This window comes from Pseudorca crassidens, chromosome 5, assembly GCF_039906515.1.
Source record: "Pseudorca crassidens isolate mPseCra1 chromosome 5, mPseCra1.hap1, whole genome shotgun sequence".
NCBI classification, from domain to species: domain Eukaryota; kingdom Metazoa; phylum Chordata; class Mammalia; order Artiodactyla; family Delphinidae; genus Pseudorca; species Pseudorca crassidens.
The window spans coordinates 64,882,822-64,897,464 of NC_090300.1; positions in this window are offsets into that span (position 1 = coordinate 64,882,822).

Sequence of the window (14,643 nt, forward strand, 5' to 3'; positions counted from 1 at the left end):
TCCAAGATATTATAGAATCACTAACCATCCTTAAGTAAACAAATCCCAGCTGCAGCTCACCCCAGACCACAACACACAGAGCTTCCATGTGAGAAGCCGTTCAACAGACAAGTCACACTTGCATGGGGGAGCGCTCCTTTGTAACTTCTGGATTGGAGCTCCTATAGGACCCCTGCTGTTTTCTTTGTCCTCTGTGTTTCCTCTGTCCCTTGTCTCTGCCAGCTGGCAGCCACATAGGTTTTTCCTGGGTGCCCTAGTTCCAATTAAACCAGATGAATAAATTTCGTATATACTATAGCCTGTGATTCAAGTCAGATAAGCCCAAACACATTCTTCAAGTTTGGTAAAAATCTTCCTAGCCATTTTCATCTGATGTGATAATCAATAAACAGATTGCAATTTAATATAAATTATAGATATTATCGAGAAGTAAAAAAAAAAAAAAAGACTCTTTCCCCAAGATCACTGATCTGTGAAGAAAATATTTGCTTTAGGGGCAGAGCTCAAGTATTACAAAATTAAAACTTTACATAGAACTAGGCACCCCTTTTATTTGAGAGATGACCTAGTGTGATAGAATAACTTAGATTTTGGACTCTGACGGATTTGAGGTTGATCTAGCTATGTGACCTTGGAAATGTTTTTATTTATGAAGGGGACTACCTACTTATTTTATAATTACTCAAAAGAAGTTCCTTACAGAAAAATTTGACTTGAAGGCATGCGATTTAAATTTATGACATTGCTTCAACTGCCAAAATTTGTCCAGATGAGCTAATCAGAGGATTAGTGAGCCATCTTCACTGTGACATGAGTTACCATAAACTTTCTCTTGTTATAGAGCTAGACACTTAATGTTACCCAACTCAACAAAAATAAAGAGTATTCTTAAACTCACTGTGCCATGTCACTTCCTGCATGGTGGAACCCATTTGTGGACAAGGCAGATAAAATGAGGACTATTAGAGAAATAGAGGGATGAAAGGCATGCATTGTTTTCCCGAGTCTACGGCAGCAACGGAACAATGGCATTTTCTTATGGGTAGGAACAGGTTTGCTTTCAGAGCACTTCTCTGTATTTTCCTTGGATCCAGGACTTGTCAGCGAGGACACAGTAAAACCCAAGGATAAGACTCAATCAGCAATAACTCAACAACGCTCATAGGAAGAGTGGTTTTCAAAGGCAATTAGGAAGCTGTTTGTAATTTGAGCTTCTAAAACCACCTAGGGAAGTTCACAATTCACCAAGTTGGAGAAAAACATGACTGTCTCCCTTTGTGACAGGGATGCATAACGTAATGGAAGGCCCCACTGTGGGAGGACCTCATTCATGTTACTTTATGTTTGGCCCTTATATTTAAGACCCAGAATGGTTTCAATGAAAAGGACTCTAGAGAAGGTTTGTAGTTTATAGGATTAGCACTCACAGAGTAGATGTCTACACATGTGGAATGATTTTAGAACAACACTCTAGTCTTCCCCAAAAACCTCCACTGATGGTTTAGTCCCAAATTTCTAAAGGGTCAAGGCCTTTTACTTGATTATAAGTAGTAAAGTTTATTACTACATATCCTGACTTATTACAATTTAATTTACACCAAACTTTATTTAACATAGGCTTCTCACCAAGAGTATTTGTTTTTCACAAAACTCTAAGAAATGATAGAAAGGCATTATTACTATTACATAAACTTATCATTGTAGATGATTTAGATTAGCTCTTTGGACAGGTGTGGGATAGGGAGATCGATGGTGGAACTGGAGTTGGAGGAGAACACAGAAAAGATTCAAAGTAACCATTAATATGCCTTTCAACTCAGCAAATATACTTCTGGAAATGCACCCCACATGAGTACTTACCCAGATGGATTTAAGGATATGTGTATAATGATACTCACTGTTTGGGATCACAAAAAACTGGAAACAAACCAAGAGTCAATTAAAAATAAATTGTGGGGCTTCCCTGGTGGCGCAGTGGTTGAGAGTCTGCCTGCCGATTCAGGGCACACGGGTTCATGCCCCAGTCCGGGAAGATCCCACATGCCGTGGAGCGGCTAGGCCCGTGCGCCATGGCCGCTGAGCCTGCGCGTCCGGAGCCTGTGCTCCGCAACAGGAGAGGTCACAACAGTGAGAGGCCCGCGTACCGCAAAAAAAAAATTAAAAAAAAATAAATAAATTGTAGAACATCCGCAAACTGGGATCGTGTGGAGCAGTTAAAAAGAATAGAACTGTGAACTGTAGGCTACTATGTAAAGATGTTAAGAATAAATTGCACATCAGCATGTATAGCATGACCTCATTTCTGATTACACAAAATGAGGAGCTAGCTAGCTAAATAATAGATCCTTATATATATCAGGAGAATTTTCAGAAAGTTGCTCTATGGTTACCTAGGGAACAGGCCTAACAGAGTGGGAAGGTGGACTTATACTTTTCATTATGGACATACCGGTTCACATTTTTGAAATTTTTATGTATAGTAATAACTTTACTTTTTAAAACAATAATAAAGCAGTTGACTTTTAAGCATGCGCAAAGTTTTATATGGAAGGAAAAAGGAAAAGAAAAAAAGTCATGGAGGGCTTACATGTGCCAGAAACCCAGCTCTGCATAAGACATCACATCTAACCTTTATAGCAACTCCGTAAGCTAGGATTTTTCTTCACTTTGTGAGTGAGAAGTGTAGGCCCCATAAGACTAATTCGTTACCATCACAAGCTACAAGAATAGATTCAACCCAATTTTCTGAGACTGCCCCCCCCCCAATCCCCATGTATGCATTTCCATAGGACACACTGATATGATGACACACAAAGGTAATGAGAATAACACCAAACAAAAGCAAAAAGATTCTAGCTTCTGGAATTGGAAACTGAAACCTAAGACTTGTCCCACAGGGTAAGCCCCATGGTGTGAAAGGCCACGCCTTGATCTCTAATGCTAACAAGTAATAATTGTGCTGGTGCACTTGTCCTTATAAATGGCTTTGCAAATATGTTCCTAGGGTTGTTGCATGAAAAAATAAATAAACAAATAAATAAAGGCAAATCAGAATGGAGCAGATCCAAAGAACAAAGTGGGAAAAAAGGATTAAAGAGAGGCAACAATGAGAACTAGCTTTGCCATATTTCAAAAATCTTCTGTTGTTGCTTTCAAGATTCTAAAATGAAAGCAAATATTTTTTTTTCTTTCAAGGCTAAATGGTAAAATGGAAAACTAATTTAATGTTGCCTTTGTTTTACCTTCAAAATAAAATTAAAGTCACTCTTTTATAGAAATGGTTCTCCTTACCAAGGTTAAGAAATCGTTGAACAAAATCCTATGAAATTATTCATTTCTCTGTGATTTTTTTTCTCTTTTGTTCTTCTACAGTTCAGAAAGCTTACTGACTTGTAAGTGACTCCTCATGCTAATATGCACAATATTTATACATCTATAAGTAATACCCACTTGCCCAGTGGCATTCCACACAGAAAAAATAGAATTTTATGTATCATTAAGCAGTTTCCAAGGTGTCGGCAATTTCATGCAAAGCATCAGGGTAGTAACTAGTAGCACTACTTACTAAATAGCAGAGTGTTTGGAAATTTTTAAACCACTGCACTGGATACACCTGGACTCCCTGATTGAACTAAACTCTCCCTCTCCCATCCACATGGGTTCAGCCTCTTTATGATGATTTCACTGTAGGGAAGAGGGTCTGGGAAGGTGGGGGAGGTCAGAGGCTCCAGCAGTCCCAGTGGCTGTCAGCAGAGAGACCCAGTGACAAGAGCCAGCTGCATGTTTGCAGGAGCCATTACAAAATGAAAATGTGGGGCCTCCTGCTTAAAAAGCAAGAAAAATGTGTCATTAAAGGTATTTTTTAAAGTTTTTTCCTTTTTCTCTGTGCTTTCTTTCTCTCGACTTGTCATGGTGTTTTTTACTTGCTATTTAATATCTTTCTAAGTAGAGAACAATATCAAAAATTTAAATTATTAGCATGAATTTTACCATTCATCTTTTTATTATACAGTGTGAGTTTTATAAAAGGACATTTAACTCAAATGCAGATTCAAATGCAGATGCATTGAAATTACACAATTCATTTTTCTTAGTTCATACATGCATACGTATTTTGTTATCCTAACACTGGAAACATTGCACAAAACTAACTAAATGCTTTTATTTAACTTCTTGATATGTGCACATTCTACCAATACTTTCTTCCTTTGGCTTACTGATGAATAAGGGAAGACTGAACTATGGGTTGCCCTGTCTTTCCCCTTCCTTCTATGTCATCATTTTCAGCATAAGTGGGTGGCTAATACAAGGAAGTAACAGATGTTAAGAAAGAATCTCGAAGATTCCTTGGGCTTTCATGTTCTTAGAACATCACTGCTTTGTTTCAGCGTTAGAAGCAGGTTCCATACTGAGTTTGAGTCTAACTGAAGTTCCACACACTGTGAGTCCACCAAAACTCTGTGCTTACTGGGCATTGTCAATACTATATGAGAATGCAGAAGAAAGGAATGGTGACACTCAGATTGTGTGTATTTCCTTTGTTCAAGCTCATGCTCCATTGCCCCACTGGACATAATAGAAAATACAAGTTCAAAGATAAAATTATTAAGAATTTAAAAATAGCAACAGGAAAGGAGTGAACCAAGCATTGAGCCTTCTGAGTGGGAGGCCCTTTGTGACTGCACAGGTCAGACGGCCATGAACCTAGCCCAGCTTTTGAATCACCAAAGGCAAGACTATGTCCCTTCCCATGACACAGCAACATCCAGGGAGGCTAGCTCTGCAAAGGGAGAGATGGGGGCTGGGGGGAGAGTGAAAGAAGAGAAAAGTCCCACACCCCAGAAGAACTGGATAATAATACAGCAAAAATGTCATTCTAGTCCACTCCCAGCCTAGACTAGTTAAGATGGTCAAATTGGCCAATATTTTGCCAGAGCATTCAAAACACTTTCTGGCCCCTCACAAAATAATAGTTTGTTGTCAGTGCTATTTCCAGGCAATATACAGTTAAATATATTTTTCAAGCACAGAAAGATTTTCCAATCTATTATAATATAATCAGTGGCAACAATTCTCTTCTATCCTGGGTTGACAGTTACACTGTGCTAAAATGTCAAATGTGTATGAAATCCCCTCAACATTTATGAAGGATATACCCCACGTCCTTAATAATCCCTAACTAGAGAAAATGGAATGATCCTGGATGTTCCATTAATTATTTTCTGTGCATGTCTTCACACCACAAATTTATTGCCTTTTCACCTGTCACTATGTCTGTTTCTCGTTCATTGGGTATTGTTACATAAATAAAGTTTATTTTTACTTCTTAAGAGTTACTATATTAAATAGTGAGTAGAAAAACACAAAAATGATTCACTTTCACGACCCAGAGGCACAGATCATGTGACTAAATTTGGTGCCTCAAAAAAATTGCAAATGACTACATACCCTAGGCTGACTAACTAAAATGGCAAGTGTTAAATCTTCAGATATCCAGGACATGCTTTCTATTTCTACATCCATCAGACCTAAAATGTATACTAAGTCTTCCTAAGCGACTTGCAAAAAGTAAAGACTGTTTGCTACTGATAGGACTTGAGGCTTTTATAACAATTTTTCTAGAACCTACACTCTTCTCAGGTATGAAGCCTTTGATTACTCTGCAGGAATCCTAACTGATGCTTACAAACTTTTTTTAAAATGTTTTAAACTTTAGTACTATTAATTTTTAGCTAGGGTAAAGGCAAGCCCCCACAACAGAGGCATCAGGAAAGTCACTAAGTTATGAACACTGTAAACATCATAGCGACACTCTCTATTGATTTGTTTATTCCTTAATTGAGCAACTATTTTCCTAGCACTGTGTTAGATGGGAGGGATGCAACAATGAATAAAAGAGGTGCGATGTGTGCTCTAAGGAGCTTAGGGATCGGTGAGGAAGATAAACATTAAACAATATACCGCCAACCTAAGTACTTACCTGCGTGTGTGTGTGTGCACGCATGTGCACTTGCATCAGATAGGTGAGGAATGGAAGGTAAAATTAAGGCGTGCAAGTGGTGTCAGGGAAGGCCTAGAGGAAAGAGAGGGAGTCACAAGGATGGGTAGGGAATCAGAGTTGGAGATTTTTCCACGTCAAGGTAACAGTGTGTGTAAAGTGCTATGCAGAAGGCCTTTTAAGCCACACTAAGAATGTTGGACTTCACCCCAGGCAGTGGGATCTCAGAAAGGCATCTCAGAGGAGGTGGTACCACTGACACACTAGGTCTTGCAAAACGGTGACATAGCAAGTATATTGTGGTTCAACGTAATGTATTGGACCAAAGCTCACAAAGCCAGGAATCTACCCTAGAAGAGCTTTCAAAACCTCTGGCCCTTGGCATCTTGGTTTCTCTTTCTAAAATGGAGAAAATATCAACTGCTTATTCTTCTTAAGAGAGCACTTCATGCCACACATTAAGTTTCATCGCCTGAGGTGTGTAAAACTGCTTAAACTGATGAAAGAACTTAATCAGATTACATTATTAATATATTATGAGTTATAAGCTACAGATGTAAGGTTAAACAGCAAGTTAGCTCAGTTAATATTCTCCCAGATAATAGACATGAAAATTAACTGAATAAAGGCCAAACAGTGAGCCACAAACTCTTAAGATCTCATCTCTTAGTAGAAGGGCTGCCCTCGGCGTAAGATCTGGTATCTGTCATAGAAAGTCACTGTGATGTAAAATGTCTGCCTCTTGTTTCCTTGGGGTATAATGCCATCTTCACTAGGGTTTATTAGTTCTTTCAGTTTATAGTCTTTTTCAGTATACCTGTTACTTAGTTGTCATTCTCAGCCAGGTTCTGATGGTTGCTAATGGAAGAAAGGTGGGCACCAGCTCTCTCAGTTAAAAACAGTAGGATCTTTCAGTTATAATACACCGTGAGCACCACTCTATTTAGCACCAAATTAGTCTCTAAATGCTCTGTGTTGCTTTTGACTCCTTAACAGACCATTCTCATAACTGCTGTAGGTCTGGACACATAACTATGCCCAGAATGATATTCATGGATTAATCTCGAGACCATGCCCAGACCACTGCAGCCTCTTCTTAATAGTGTGTTGTGCTCACAGGTGCTTCTTGGTCACATCACCATGGAAGGCAAGCAGAAATGGATCAGGTTTTAGTATTTTCAGGCCAAGGTGAAAGTGTAAAAATAAAGTACTGTAGTGACCACAACTGTGGGTCTGCAGAAATCATTTCCAGCAACAAACTTTGGTACTGATTTTAGCTAACTAAAATTTCATAGTTTAAATTTTATTTCGTAGTTGAAAAAATTGGTAGATGAATCCTTTTATTAGACTCCAACAAATTAATTGACTATTTAACAATAGACTCATACAAAATTTGACTTGAGTGAATTCTGTATTTCACACCAGTATAATAAGCATAGTCAATATTTTGTTAAGATTAGAGTAGAAAGCATGTTTAAATGCTGTCTTTCTGAAGATCAGTTGCAAAAAGACAATTCAAGCCTTTGCTAATTGTTCTTCCTTGCTACAGGCTTTGGTCTTTAAAGCAGTCCGAAAAAAATTCTACCTACTTTATCATCTATCATGATTTCTACTGAACTCTTTTGCAAGATTTTATTACTCCAGTCTCAGGAGGTGCTCTCTGAAAAACATTTCCATGAAAAAAGAGTTCCATGGTCAAATAAGTTAGGGAAAGACTAAAATTATGTCACTCCTTGGATAGTCACAACAGATAGTAGCATAGTAAAATCACTGAGAAGTCCTATAGTGAAGAAATTTATGTCATTTCATTTCATCCATAGATGCCACAAACTATCTGACCACAAGACCCTATTGTCAAATACCACCTGTTAACATCCTGTGGAACAGTAATCCATGGAATGTCCTTTGGAAAGGATGTGTCTGAGTAAGGAGACAGCCAACAAAGCCAAGGTACTTTCTAACCGTCTGCTTTAATAAATAAATACCACACTTCAGTTGCACCATTCAGTTGCCTAAATATTAATCCATTCTAAAGGTATAAATTCTTAACATTCGCTATGTTACACTGATGTTTTAGTCATTGAATATAAGAGCTATGTCAACACAGTATCTACTGTTAGGAGCTTCTAGTATTCTTGGAAAGAAGAGATCTATTTCCTTAAAGGAAGTTGCACAGAAAGGCCACATGTAATTATGTAAGAATTAGTGAGGCAGAAGTAAGTACTATGGGAGTTGAAAGGGGGAGGGCAACTGAATGTACATTATCCACTTTTAGAGACAATGGCAAAACATACACACGCTTTGTTCCCTTCTGCCTGTCATTTCTTTCTTCCTTTCCCAGAGACACTGAGAATACAAAATGTGTTATTTCTTCTCTGCCCACAGCTCTGGCGGGCTGGGATCCCAATGATGTAAAGCCAAAAGACATTCAGTATTAGAGTTTATTGTCAGGAAGTCACAGATCTCAGAGCCAGGGTAGAAGGAAACTCGCCCTCATCTAAGCTTGCCTCCCCCTAGCACCTCCACCAAAGGTCTCCTTGCTCCTACCCGGGCCCCCTTGCTCATTGTTCCCCAGGCAGCGGCCAGAGTCATTCTTTTCAGATGTAAATTTGACCAGGTCTTTTTCCAGTGGTTTCCTGTTACTGGCTACCAAACCTGCGGTTGTCTAGCCTAATACTTCCCCTCTGTGTTTCTAACCACTCTCCTGGCTTGCTGATCTCCAGCACCACTGGCATCTCCATGTCCCTCCTTCCTCAGGGCCTGCGTACTCACTGCTCCTTTTCCAGGGCATTTCCCCTCACATCTTCACGTCTCTGCTCATCTGCTTTCTCCTCAGAGAGGCCTGCCCCAGGCCTTCATCTAAAATAGCAGTGTCATTCTCCACCTCACTCCCACTGTATCCTCCATTCACCTCACCCGTCTCTCCTTGTTCTTGAATAGGTTTATTGCTATTTTTAAAATATTTATCTATCTACTTGTTTACCTCTGTGAGGGCAGGGGCATTATTCTGTATTTCTGTTTTGGCCAGGCATATTTTAGGCACTCCATAAGTGTTTGTTGAATGACTGAGTCAATCGCTGAATGATTGGATGATAAATTTACAGTAGAATAAACCTGCACAGAATAAATCTGCGGTAGAATATATGTTAAAGAATAGCTGAGTGAATTAGAAAATACACACTTTCTCATCAAAATCCGGTGGGTGACTAACTTCTGTGTTGGCACAGGAATTTCAAGAACTTGCTCTGGAGCGAGTCTGGCACTTACAGCCGGATGGCCTTGTGTAAGTTACTCAGCTTCTGTGTGTCTCAGCGTTTTTTTTCTGTAAAAAGGGAACAATAACTATCTGGCAGGTTTCCTGTGAGGATTAAATGAGATAATGTATAGGAAGCCCATAGGCCAAGTACCTTCCACAATGGATGGTAACTATTATTAATTCCCCAAAGCCTGTTTTATAGAGTTTCTTTAAATAGAAAGGTATCTTTTACTAGTTCTTAGAGAAAACCCTTTGACCTGTTAATACATGAGAAAATAATCAGCTATTCATGAAACATATGGTAATTACCATGCAAAGAAATATTTTAGATTATTGTTTTGAACTATCTAGACAAAAAAATCCTCAGCATTCTGAGCATATAAATATATGACACATCCCCTTTCCACTGATGTTTTTGACTTCTTGGAGATTTCTTAGCTTTCCAGGAGAAAGCTATATAAAGAGTTGGGTTGTTCTTAATAACTTTGATTTTGAAATAGTTTAAGACTGAAGAATTTGCAAAAATAGTACAGTTTCCATGTAACCTTCACCGCACTTCCACCAATGATTATATCTTATATAACCATAGTGTAGTCTCAAAACGAAGAAATTAACACTAATGTTAATGTATCTGAGTTAATGGCGCAATTCCATTAACTCAGATACAAACCTTATTTGAATTCACATGAAGGATTTTTTAATCTTAGGGTTAGGAGCTAATTAGGATCATATCTTGGCTCCATTAATCAAGCAAACGAGACACTTACATATTAGTGTATGAAAACCATAAATTATACAATTCCTTTCATTTTCAAAGAATTTTAGAATTTAAAAAGCTGTAAGTTCCAACCTACCTAGAAGTCTGGTCTACTATTCTGTAAAAGCAAAACACAAAAGCCCTTCACAGTTTCAAAGAGATGTAGACAAGAGAATCCCTGATTTTAATCTCTAAGGTCAAAGCCCTTCTTTCCCTGAAAAACTAATTCCTCCTTTTCTATCAGTTCTGGATATTGCTGTTCACTAGTACTGGAGGGGAAATAAAGTCGAGGGCAGGCCCAGAGTTGAAGAAGCGTTTCAACTCCAGCTAGATGATTATTAGGGCAGAGGTGTACGGGAGACCCAGATATGGACGGAGGGAAGCCATCCCTTGTGCCTAAGGAGGGCCCGCGTGTTCTGTGCTCCCTCAGCCTGTGCAGGTGCAGAAGCCACCTGCGTCCAGCTGGACATACACAAGGGAACACATCCCAGCTGTCCCTCACCCAAACCAAATTCCCCTTGCCCCACAGCCTCCCTGCCCCCAACTTTTGGAAAGGATGCATTGGAGCAAGGAGATACCTCCCAGATCTGAATGTGAACAAATTTGCATCAAGTTAGTCAATTTGATGGAGCAGAGAGAGGTACAAAAGTTTTTTAAAGGAAAAAAAAATCTAAAAGTAAAAAACACAAAATCAACTACAGGTGAGGCACTAACATGATTTTGTTTATCTTATTAACTAAATGTTTTCTGCTTTTCTCTTTTGTGTAATCCCACCCCACAGGGTAGTCCACTTGGAGTATCAAAATGTGGCTTTATAGGGCTTCCCTGGTGGCGCAGTGGTTGAGAGTCCGCCTGCCGATGCAGGGGACACGGGTTCGTGCCCCGGTCTGGGAAGATCTCACATGCCGCGGAGCGGCTGGGCCCGTGAGCCATGGCCACTGAGCCTGCGCGTCCGGAGCCTGTGCTCCGCGGCAGGAGAGGCCACAACAGTGGGAGGCCCGCGTACCGCAAAAACAAACAAACAAACAAAGTTGTGTCTTTATATATGCCAGGTTTGAGATACCCATTCTTTGTAATTAGAGTGTCTTGGGACTGAGAGCATAGCTTTTCGTTTCGGGTCTACCATGGTTGAAATCTGGGTTGTTTATAAGATTTTCCCGAAGTGTGATAATCTTGTTCAGAGAATAAAACAGCTTGAGCATGGGAAAATTCTGTCAAACAATGTCCTTCTTTCCTTAACACATAGAGTAGACAGAGAAAGAGCACAGAATTTGGAACCAAAGGACATGGGTTTAGTTCTAGCCCCATAATTTACCAAATGTATAAACTTGAGCAAATCTTACCCTGTTTCCTCATCCATAAAATGGGTAATATGAAAATAACAGGATTATTATAAATATATAGGGTTGTTTGGAGAATCAAATAAGATTATAAATGTGAAAATCCTTTACAAATGAAAGAGTGCTATAGGTATGTTACTGTTGCTATGTTACCTGGAAGAAATACATGGTCAAAAATCCTATTTAAATCCATCAGAACATTTTTATAACAGAACTTTGAATACCATTGTAATGAAATGATTTAATAGATAAGCTTCTCTTTTCTTTTCCTTTCCTTTTTCCCCCCTTTTTGTATAGAGAAGGGATGGAAGTCATTTTTCTTCATAAAGTTCTTCTTAAAGAAATCTTCATAAAGTTTCTCTTCCTAAAGTTCATGAAGTGTGTGGTGTTATTTTTCTCCTCATGAATATTCTTTATAAGACTGTTCCCTGGGTCTTGCCATTGTGGAAAATCTGGAGGGAAAACCTAAAGCCGGCCTGCAACAGAGTTTTCATAAGTCTTCATGGTAATGAGAAAAATAACCACAACTTGGTGAGCTAAATTAATTAAATTTACATGACTGTCATTTATCCTGAGATTATGTCCTTCTTACATTATTTCGTGTAAAAATCCCCTTTCTCTTGTGAAATGATGGTGATAGTGGATGGCAACTGTTTTGTTTGTTTTCAATGTCCTTACTCTACAAAATAAAAAGTTGGCTACCCTACGTCAGGCCCCAATTATTTTTTGAAATGGGACTGGCCCCTAACATGCCAGTCTCTGGGAACCCTTGGCCTAGAAGGTTAATTGGAGATGGCAGGGATGGCGGTGGGGAAGCCAGTTCAGCTGCCTGTGTTTTGCTCCCTTCCCCAGAGCCCGCGGGGCCCACTGCCCCACATCCGGGCTGTCGCCAGTCCCTGGCTGTGTATCTGCGTCCCAGCCCCCCGGCTCTTCATCCCTGTCCGCTTCCCGCTCCCAGCCCCTCCTAGCTGGCGTCATCCTTCCAGACACAGCTCCCTAAGTTTGCCATGTGCAGTGACCCTGGGTTGACCCTGAGCCATGATACAAACTATGGGATTGTAATGAATCTCTAATTACCCACAGTACCTTCATGAGTCGTCAGCCCTGCTGCTCAGCTATATTCCTCAGCAATTTGGTCATTACCAAGAATTCAGAACACAGCCAAACTCTGTGCCCGGAAGCTGGGAGCCCTCACGGTCTCTGCCAAGTGAGGCTGGCTCTGCAGGCTTCTGGGAATGACAGGGTGATTTCCTCACTCGTTATGAATCAGAGAAGGTGTCTGAACATGAATCATGCAGCTCTGCGTGGGGACCTTGTCCCGACTTTTATTTATTCCAGTAGGTCAGACTGAGGGGATGCTCAGGAACTTGGGGAGACTGGTAGCATTTTTAATTTCATGTGATAATTCCAAAATTCCACATCTTATCTTCAAGCCGAAAAGAGATATCGGCAGACTTAATAAAGTGATAGCAGCAGGTCTTGTTTGATTTTCCTGCAGAAAATGTCATATCTTACTACTGGGGCAAATAGCTTCATAATAAGACAGTAATAATAGCTCCCTCATGTGCCAGGCATTGTGCTAGAGGCTTATATACCTTACGTCTAATATTGACTAAAACAAGAACAAAAACAAACAACAGCAAAGACATTTTACACACAAGGAAACTGAGCCTTGAGTGGTTAAGTAAAGGTTAAGTTTCCAACTCATATAGCTAGAAAGCAACAGTTTGCCTTGCTCCAAAGCAGATGTTCTTTAGGAGCATTTAACAGATGGAACTAGAGAGAAATGACTGGTCTTAAAGGGTAGATGGACTTTTAATTCACTATTAGCTTCCAAATGAAGAATGAGTCCTAGTTTTCAAAATAACTCATAGAATTTTATTTTTTTAAAGACTAAATGAGATATCAGCATGAAAGTACTGCCTTAAGAAAAATTAGCAAAACACTTGAGAAAGTGCTCTACTAACTCAAGAAATCAATTCAATTCAAATATCCATGGCACAAATAGTAAACATTCTCTTCAATATTTAAATATCCTTTTGCTTGTGTCAGGAACTGGGGAAATAAAGATGACTAAGACAGTTCCTGCCTTCAGGAAGCTCAGAGATCATTATTGTTGCTGTTCTTATTTCCTACTTAATATAGTGTTAAACGTTATATTTTACTTATTTATTTTTGGCTATACAGCACAGCTTGTGGGATCTTAGTTCCCTGACCAGGGACTGAACCCGGGCCCTCGGCAGTGAAAGTACAGAGTCTTAACTACTAAACCACCAGGGAATTCCCTTTAAAAAATTTTTTTTTAATTAATTAATTTATTTTTAAACATTTTATTTATAAAGTATCATAATCAAAAAAAAATTTAGAGTAAATTACTAATATTTCTCTGGCTTTCTAAATGCAAGGCTTGTCATAGCATGAATGATGTTACACTGTTCAACTAGTGTGGGTAGAAACTGCTTATTAACACTTGATACCCAGGTTATGTCCAATAACCTGTGTGAAAAAAATTTTCAAGGAATAAATGTATGTGTTCAGTGGTTGTGTCTTGAAAAGCAGAAATTAATAAGCCACAGGAAATGGTCTTGGCCACATTTCTGAAGCCAGCCTGTTTTCCTAGATTCAGGAGATGTTTTTAATACATAGTGTCTTGCAGTCCAATTAATTCCTTGAATTTGCAGGTAATTTGTATTTTTGTTGTACAACAAAGCTTTGTGGTTAAGATAGTAATACTCTGTTCTTGGGACTTACAGCCTTCTCCAAGGTCAGGCCACAGAAAGTAACTTTCTTCTTAGGGAACAATTTCATAATTAAAACCCAATTAAAACCCATAGTTCCTAAACCCAGAGTCTCTGAATCATGCTATCTCTCACCTCGCCAATAAAACAACAGATGGTTTGAGCTAGCAGGGAATTCGGAGATAGCTAACACTCTCATTTTACAGATGAAGAAAATGACGCACAGAGAAGTGATGTAACTTCAAAGACACATTGGCACACAGAATGCTAATGGGATATAAGCATACTCTATCCAGGGTAAGAAGTTTGCATTACCCTACTTTTGAAGGTTTGTTCCTGCTGTGGTATTGCCCATATGTCTCTGCAAAGTTGACTACAGTCTTATCTATCTAAAGGAAGGCCATTTCTCAGGCAGGAAGACTGTTAACATTTTAGGAATATGGGTCCAACAAAAGGATAATTTAGGACATGTTTACATAGATTTACATAGGACATGTTTACATAGATTTAGGACATGTTTACATAGATTTAGGACATGTTTACATAGATTCCTG